We start from the raw sequence: 9108 nt of genomic DNA on the forward strand, positions 1-9108 counted from the left end.
GGTGGGCCTTTCCAGAGTCTCAAGTAAGCGTCCACCTCCACTTTAGCTGTGTCAGAATTCCAATAGCTCTCTTGAGTGGCTACTACTCAAATCACGGTTCACCTCTCAGTCCCCAAGAAGCTGTTCCCAGCTGACTTTGCAGAGTCTCATTCCATGTATATACAGCTAAAGATCTAGCAAAGAATCTGAAGGAAGCCCTTACACAGATTTCTGGGGCTAGTTCTCTTCAGGTTCGTCCTCTCTGGTACCCAAACCTGCAAGTTCCAGCAGCCTTACCAACTCTGACCTATTTTTGTGTCCTTTCCCCAAACAGACTGATGGTTTCTGCTTAGGCTCCACTTCCCTACAGTTTGGAAAATGTCTCAGGCAAAACGTCAGCATGGAAGTGAACCTCACCTTGTGTGTTTCTCTTCCCTCAGGAACCACAGCCCTGGATGCCTGGGATTAGTTCTTCATCTATTTTGCCCAATTTTAAAGCTGTTAATGGTAGAAAAATGAACCTGTTACTCTGTCTTGGCAAGAACTGGAAGTCCTATGAATCTTAACACATCAATAATTTTCATTATTCTAAGAATAACAATGACCTCTAAGCTGAAACCACCAACACCAGTTTAAAATAAGTCCTGGGCTTGTAGTGAGAAAACCCAGTTACTCCCCCAGTTCCTTCTCTGCCTGGCTGTCATTTAAGCTCCCTAACTCTCAGATTTCAACTCTGTGAAACAAGCCAAGTTACCTGATCACTGATGTCTCCTTTAGCTCTAGCACGTGAAGGTCCTTCTACTCCCATTATGTAATTGGGTTAATGAGAAGTATTACTTCAGGAAACAAATCAGCGGTTCTTTGTAAAGGGAAAAGCCATGTCTGAAACTCTCCATCCATAGGAGATTCATTGGGGATCCAAGCCCCCAGCAGTTCCTCTGTGCTTGAATGATGGTGCAGCAAGCTCCAGGTCAGTACAGAGGGCAGGAGCCGTGAGCCACACAGAGGAACACAGCGTGGTGGACCACGTCAGAATACAGGCCCCAACTGACCCAATGTCCAAACTCCTTACTTTGCTTCTCTGACCTACCTCACCATCTGTGAAATGGCAAAAATGATACCCCCTTGTAGGGCTGTTCTAGGGATCAACTTAGATGATGCATGTGTTTTGAGGTAACACACAGAAGACTTTTTACCCCTGATATTTTAAAAGGCCTCTAAGAAATGGCAATTCATACATTAAGTTTTGAAATTTCTTCCCCACCACTGTATCTTGCCCATCCCCCTCGTGCTGCTACTACAAACACCACTATCCTGATGCTGTATGCATGGAGAGCAGTCAGGGGTCAAGCAGCATCCTCTAAGTGGCACCTCATCACCTCTCCCCTTCCTGAGGAAATAATACAAATATTTTCACCTTCGATGAAAAAGAATTGAGAAGGCTTGAATCAACTAAGATTATCTCAAGAAGAGAATGGAATACATTTTTTTAGATTTTGAGGATTGCAAAAGAAAAATATCTCAACCTTGGTCTCAGTCTCTACCTTTGCACTCAAAATATTCTCAAAACTAAAGAAAGGCAGGGTTTCAGATCCTGGGAGGAGGTCCCCTGAGCTACCCATTGAGTACCAGCCCCAGAGGACAATGATCAAGAACTGAGGACTGCTCCAGAGAATCCACTGAAGAGCACTCTGAACTAAGGGAGGCTCAGAGGAAGTAACATCGCCTTCCTTTGAAAGGCACCAGCTAGTACTGGGTGGAGCAGGTACCATATGGTCAATTGATAAAGGGGTTAGGGCAGGGAGGGTAATGGGATGAGACACAAGGACAATCAGTTCAGCAGCGCCCCCAAGTGGCAAGAAACAGCCACTACGAAGGGCTGATCAACTTGATTTTTCCCCACCTGAAAATGGAAGTCTGGAGAAATTGCCTATTAGACTGCAAAACTTTCAAAAGCTTCATGAATGATCCAGAAAGAACAGGGGACCCAGAAGAGTGTTATAATAAGCTTTTTGCCAATCTAGTGAGTGGACACTTAAGCTTACATGTTCTATACAAGCTGCCACCTACAATGTGCCTGAAGACCAAAAACAAGTCTCAACACATATGAACTCAACAAATTATTATCATGAATAACCATGAGCTGAATTAAATGAATACAAAAACATATATATTATGCTGGCAGGACTTACCAGCCAAAATGACACCCACTAAAATACAAGCTTTATAAAGATGGAATTTTTGTTTGTTTTGCCCATTCCTGTATCCTAAGTATTTAGAATGATGAATGTACAGCTTAACAATTATTTGTTGAGTTGAATGTTAAACGAACTGGAGGAAGGGAAGGATCTCTTATAATGTGTCACATGGCTGTTTCTCAATTCCTCTACTGTGTAATATATTTACCAGCAGCTTGAGGAAAGACCTAGAAGATCCCCTTCTCAAATTAGCCAACAACATCAAGGTAGGGAAAATAGTAGATTCATTGATGACTTGCATCAAAATGCAAAAAAAAACAAAAAAACAAAAAAAGAACTCAATTTAGAAAACTGGAACCAACAGAAGGAACTATAATTCATAGAAATTACTGCATATAAGCTGAAAAAATCACATGTACAATTTCAAGATAAAGAAGGCCTGCCCTCACATTATTCTCTAAAGAAAGGACTTGCACATTTTAGTTGGCAGCAAGGAAGGCCTGTATTTGCAACATTAGACACCGTCAGAACACTCATGAAGAGGCAGATGGCCTTTTTGGTAGAGTGTCCAGAATAAGGACAAAGTGGTGGAGTAGCTTTAGGGCTCCATGTATAGAATGTCACATACATCTGGAGTATAATGTGAGTCATGTGTTGTGAACCCAGAGAGGAATGGGCAAAAGAATGAGTGGGGAATCTTGAAAACATATCATATGAGGGACACTTAAAAACAAAAAAAAAAAAACTAGGATGGGGGATCCCTGGGTGGCGCAGCGGTTTGGCGCCTGCCTTTGGCCCAGGGCGCGATCCTGGAGACCCCGGATCGAATCCCACGTCAGGCTCCCGGTGCATGGAGCCTGCTTCTCCCTCTGCCTATATCTCTGCCTCTCTCTCTCTCTCTCTCTCTCTATGTGACTATCATAAATAAATAAAATTTAAAAAAAAAAAAAAAAACTAGGATGCCTGGATGGCTAGGTGGGGTAGGTGTCTCAGTTCAGCTCAGGTCATGATCTTAGTGCCCTGAGATTTGGCCCCACATCGGGCTCCCGACTCAGTGGGGATTCTGCTTCTCCCTTTGCACCTTCCCCCATTATTACTCTCTCATAAATAAATAAATAAATAAATAAATAAATAAATAAATATCTTTAAAAAAAAAAAAAAACTTGGGTTAGTCGTAGAGAAAAAATGCTGCAGGAGGGACAAGATGATTGTCTTCAAATACATGTATACATAGATGGCCCTGAACTGGGGGACCCAGAACCTCCAAAGCAAATCAACACCCCAATCCACCAAAGAGGAACTTGGGGGACAAGGTCCTCATTTCCGAGGACTTCCCTCACATTTTTCTGCCTTGCATTCTGCAAGTCTCTCTGTGGAAGATGCTGCCCTCTGGACCCTCAGAAAGAATGGGTCCTGGGGCTCTGTCTGGCAGATAAAAGAAAAAAGCCAAGTTCTTCATGAAAGTCAGTCACTTCCGTAGGTTCTGGGGGGCTCACACCGCCCCTGGAACCCTGGACCACTGGCCCCCTGGTCCCTGGCCTGGCTGATGGAACAGGGCTCTTGCCTAACCTGCCCTTAGGCACAAATCAGCCCAACTTCCCCTTGAACTCCTCTCTGCAACCCTGACTCTGCCAGCGGCTACAGGGCTTTTAGCTGGGAGATGTTCTGATAGAAGACAGGGAGGAGCCACGGGATATCTGTCACAGCCATCATTTTCCACTCAGGACACTATTTTGCATCTTCACTTGAGGCCCAGAAAAGCCTAGAGGGAGGAGCCCAGAAATCCGCAGTGGGGAGCTCCTTAAGGAGGGGGCGGGTGGCCGGGCCGACCGCAGCGAAACACTGCCACCACGTGGCCGCTCCGGGTCATCACAGGCGCTCGGCCCGGCCCCGCACCTTGCGCACCCACGGGGACCCAGGCGGCCGGGTGGGGCGCCTTGCCCTTCTCTTCTCCTTAAAACTATTCTATTTATACCACTGGAAATGCACTCGACGGACAGAACTCGGAGGGCCCCCAGGCTCCCCAAGGGAACGTCGGTCTCCCCACCCTTGGCCCCGAAGGCGTGAATGTAGCGAGCGTTCCCTGTGTAGCCAGCGGGCGGCGCTCTAAGCACACAGGTGCTCCCGTGGTCTACACCTAGGGGGGCGCGTTCCCGTCCTGTTCCTGCTGCCTCCCTGGGGTGCGGGCAGACACCGCGGATAAACATACTCCCCATCTGCAGCTTGGATTTTCTCACCTGCTGTAGCTCATGCACAGTCCCCGTCTCTTGCGATTGATAAAATCCCACCTCTCACAAATACAGCAAGAAAAACAGTAGATAATAAATCAGAGACATGATTTCAACCAACTGGCCATTCCTTCACACACACACACACACACACACACACACACAAAATCAACTCAGGCCACCTTTCGTGGAAGCCTTAGAAACTCCCTAGTCCAACCTCATTTTACAGGTGAGAAAACAGAGGAGGAATGGGCCTTCATGAGATCACACAGCGCTGGCTTCCCAGGCTCGGGTACATCCACCTGGAGGCTTAGTTGGGGATCTGTACCTTGTCATGAGCCTGAGCCTGCTCTCTCATCCTGACTGCTCCCTGGCCCTGCCTAAGGGACCTGTGTTCACGGGCCCAGCTCTGTTCCTCCCAGCACTTCTCAGAAATCTGGGCTGATTCCACAGCACCCAGGGCCTGCTGCTAAATGCTGCAATTCAGAGGACCCTCTGTGGTCCCGAGCAGCCCTGAACACCAGCCCATGGGGTGAACCAGACTGAATTATTTAGCTTCAGCTGCTCTGACAGCCCACATGGTCCTGCACTGTGAGAAATTTAGGCTTAACAGACCCCAAAAAGGACCTTCTACGGGCCAGGTTATAATCCTGAAATGGATGGCCACGGGAACTAACAGAATCTCTTCTAGAGATCCTACAGTTAGACAGTTACAAAAGAATGCAGCGTATAATCATGAATCTGTAATGCCGTAAAACACGAGGTAAAGCAAAATAAGAGACCCCGAGGACTGCCTGGAATTTGAAACGGTTTGAAAGTCTCCGACATGCACAGACTCTATGAGCCACACTTCAAGCAGCTCTTACACACTAACATGAAGATTATCAGACAATATCTTTGCATTTACATTTCATGAGAAAGGAACCCAAATATTCCTTGTTTTTTCCTTGATTGATAGCTTCATATTTAACTGGGTACATGGCAAGTTTAACTTTTTGGCTTATTAAATAATAATAATCATTTTGAAATCGCCCAACAATTTTATCATTTTTTTAATGATGAACAATTACATGTAAGGTTAGCTGGCAGTTGTTTTAAGGAATTGATCAACTAAGTGTTCTTTACAAAAACGGAAAGTGAAAAGGCCAGAAAACCTATAGAAAGGACTCTGGAATGGTGGAATCTGGTATCTGAGGGACGGAACCCTAGCACAACACTTTTTTATCATGAGGAAACTGCAATGCAGAGAGTGATGGCTTGCCCACCGCCCCTCACCTGTCACCACTCCACCACACACCCTCCCTTGGGGTAGTGGCTGGGAGCACCCCTACCCGAGATGGGAGGCCTCTGGGTTCTCATTTCACTCAGCAGCTACCCGGCTCTGAAATCCCAAGTCACCGTCTACTCTCTCTAAGCCTCAGGTCCCCATCCACATAACGAGGAGGCTAGATGACAGGGCGTCTCTGATGCAATGTCCCCGCAAACTCTCCATCCTCATGAAACGAAGCATTAAATACACAGGAATCAGCACAAGCACATTTGCATCATCTGTAAATCAGAACGCACCCAGAGCCTCGCAGCATTGGTTCCCAGGTCGGGCTGCAGCTGGAAGGCCACTTCCTGCACAGCTGTGCCTGTCCCCACACCACCCTCCCGCCCCTCCCCAGCCGCAGATCTGAACATGTCAGCTTCCATAATCACAAACCAATTCCTTATAATAAACCTCTTTTTTCTATATATACATATTCTTTTGGTTCTATTCCTCTGGAATCTCTAATATGCATACCTCATAGCACTGTTATACAAGTTAAGTAAATTATACTTGCAAAACGCTTAGAACGATGCCTAGCACATGCTAAGCATTAGTCTGAGGGGTATAGATATGTGTAAATCAAGATTATTCTTCATCTAGGAAGGCTGGTCATCATTTGAAGACCCCAAATCAGGACTCCACAAAGCAGAGGTGTTCAGTTAGTGATAATCAGAGGAGTAGCAATCATAAATCCATGCACCAAGCTTGTAAAAGGTAGAGGGATAATTGCTTCACATTTTATGTCATGCTGGAGCATTTCCCAGTGAGCCTGCCTGACCCTCACCTGACACCCCCAGGGACTGTCACCACATACTTGGCTAACAATCGGCAGTAAGACTGCAGGCAGTTGTTAGCTCTGTCAGGTTAGAAGTTAACCTGCAGAAATTGATAAGTTGTTCTGACTTTATGACCTAGTAGAAAAGTGAGCCCCAAAGCTGTTGCCATTCCCCCAGGCCACAGAAAGTTAAAGTCCTGTATCTAACCTGGCCTTATTGAGCACCCATTTCCCCAAGGACCACAAATCCCTCCCTCTCAAATGCTCTGAGCCAGCACTTTGGCCTCCCTGCTGGTTCCCTCATTAAAGAATTAAATCAAATCTTGATGCCTGGTTTCTATCTATTTGTAGGAAAATTATGTTTATAACACTCCAGAGGGAGCCAAATCTGCACCAGAGGGTTCATGATTTCACACAAGACGTTTGAAATAATGTTTCCATGGATGAAAAAGTGCTGGCGAGAAATGTGATTGTCACAGTGCTTCTCAATCTTTTTTTATTGTGCCTCTTAGGAAAATTTTTTGACATTTTTCCCCCTGATCATCCCCTTCCTGTGAAGCTTTTGTACAATCCATATATGTGTATCTGTCTGTGTACTGTGACCCTTTGGAGAGCCCCAAACCATTGTGACAGCTCATGTTTCTTCATCCCCCGGAAGGACTCATGTGTTCTCAGTGGGGCCTCCAGGGGGGATGGATTTTAAGCTCTATCCTATCATCCATTTGATCTTGAAGCTGTGACTTTCCTCCCTTCTCATAAGACAGTTGTGGGACACAGAGGTGGGAAGAGAGAGGAGCATCACTCTTCCCATATGTATGTGTCTGGGCAGAATAATTAGACTCTAGCCTCCCTCCCAATCACCAGTCCACTCTCCTATATATACACACAACCATCTCGCTTGAGTGTTTTGGGTTTGGAGTTTTCTTTTGGCGGGGGGTGGGGGTATTGGAGTTTTTTGATCATTTGGTAAATTGGTTGCTTGGTTTGAAGTCATGATGCCTTGAAGCTTCACCCTTTTTTTCTTTCTGTATTAAAAGTATTGCTAACTATGTATTATTCATTATTTATTTAATTTAATGCCATGGCAGTTACAAATGTGAAGCATGGATAGCCAGCCTCTCCAGTTATTTAGATCCCGTGTGCAACCCTTTAACACCAGCTTCAAGTGATCCTTTCTAAGGGAAAGACCATTTCTCTCTCAAGAGGACACGCTGCAAAGACTGGAAGACCAACGAAAGCAATATGTCTACTCAATACTTCTACTAATGTGATAGTCATGGTGATACAGTTATAGCCCGAGAGGCAATCTTCACAGAACTCACAGTCATTTCCTGTCATATGATTTTTGTCCTTGAAATTTAACAGGCTCTCCCACTCCAGACTCTGAGAATCCTGGCTCCCCCTGGCTGGGAAAAACAAGAGGCCCTGTGAAATATGGATCTGCTGCTCTGTGTGAGACCCAGTCAGGGCCGAGATCCAAAGGTGACACCATCCCTAGGAAGGCCTTTTGCTGGAATCAGCAATAAGTCCAGAGCGGCATTGGCAAAAGATGGAGGGGACACAGGAGAGAAGTTCCTTCTTACCCCCAGGCCCATGATATCATCTCTTACTAAAGCCTGAACCTCAGAATTTTGGTTAAAAAAATAATAAATAAATGAATAAATGAATGAATGAATGAATGAATGCATAAATAAATAAATAAATAAATAAATAAATAAATCAAGGAGGGTTTTTCAAAAAGGCCATGAATCAATACTTATATAACCAGAAAGGAAGGAGAACATGACCAGCAGAGTGGTCTAAAAGACACTGGAAGAGGAAAAGTGGAGAGAAGGGTTTTTTTCTTAAAGTTTCAGGCTAACCCAAGGAATATAGGACAAAGAAATCAACCCTAGGCTCCTCGGACCAGCCTACTTGGTTTTCTTCCCAATTTGGTCCTTTATATCCAATATCTCCCAAAGGTCTTTACAACCCATTTGTATCCTCTACATGATTGAGTTTAAAATAAGATCTTTTTAATACTGGGAATGAATGAAGCCCACCAGGAATCTATATGCACTTCCAAGACAAAGAGGATATTGAGATTGCAGTTCCATCATCTGTAGAATTTTCCTAAGCATGATCAAAAGAAAATTCATAATGAGGGAAATTGTGCTCTCGGGGGTCAATTAAAATCAAATTTTCCTGATGTCCTAGAAAGAAGTATTTTCTAAGTGATCTAGTGTTAACAAAGTGAAGTTAATCCTGCATACTTACTATACTCACAAAGCTGTACCACATTTATCAGCATACTTCCCCTATGGTGCAATACATTTTGTAAGCCTCCCTCCCTGAAAAATGAATATTTTTTTGAGCTTTAGGCTGAATACAGTCAATTCTTGTCATTCATACAGTTCTGTTAGAAATTCATTGTAAACACTGAATTAGCAAGCACAAAATCACCGTTTCTACGGAAAATGCATAGTTCAGTTCTGGTCAACCTCTGTCACATTTTTGTCAACAGATCAATGCACGCCTTCCTTTTGTCTGTGTTTCTGTTTAAAGATCCCTATTGGATGTATATTGCTGATCCATTAGCACTGCACTCACAGCCAAGGGCACTGGAACTCAGGCCAG

This window comes from Canis aureus, chromosome 1 (genome assembly GCF_053574225.1).
Source record: "Canis aureus isolate CA01 chromosome 1, VMU_Caureus_v.1.0, whole genome shotgun sequence".
Classification (NCBI taxonomy): Eukaryota; Metazoa; Chordata; class Mammalia; order Carnivora; family Canidae; genus Canis; species Canis aureus.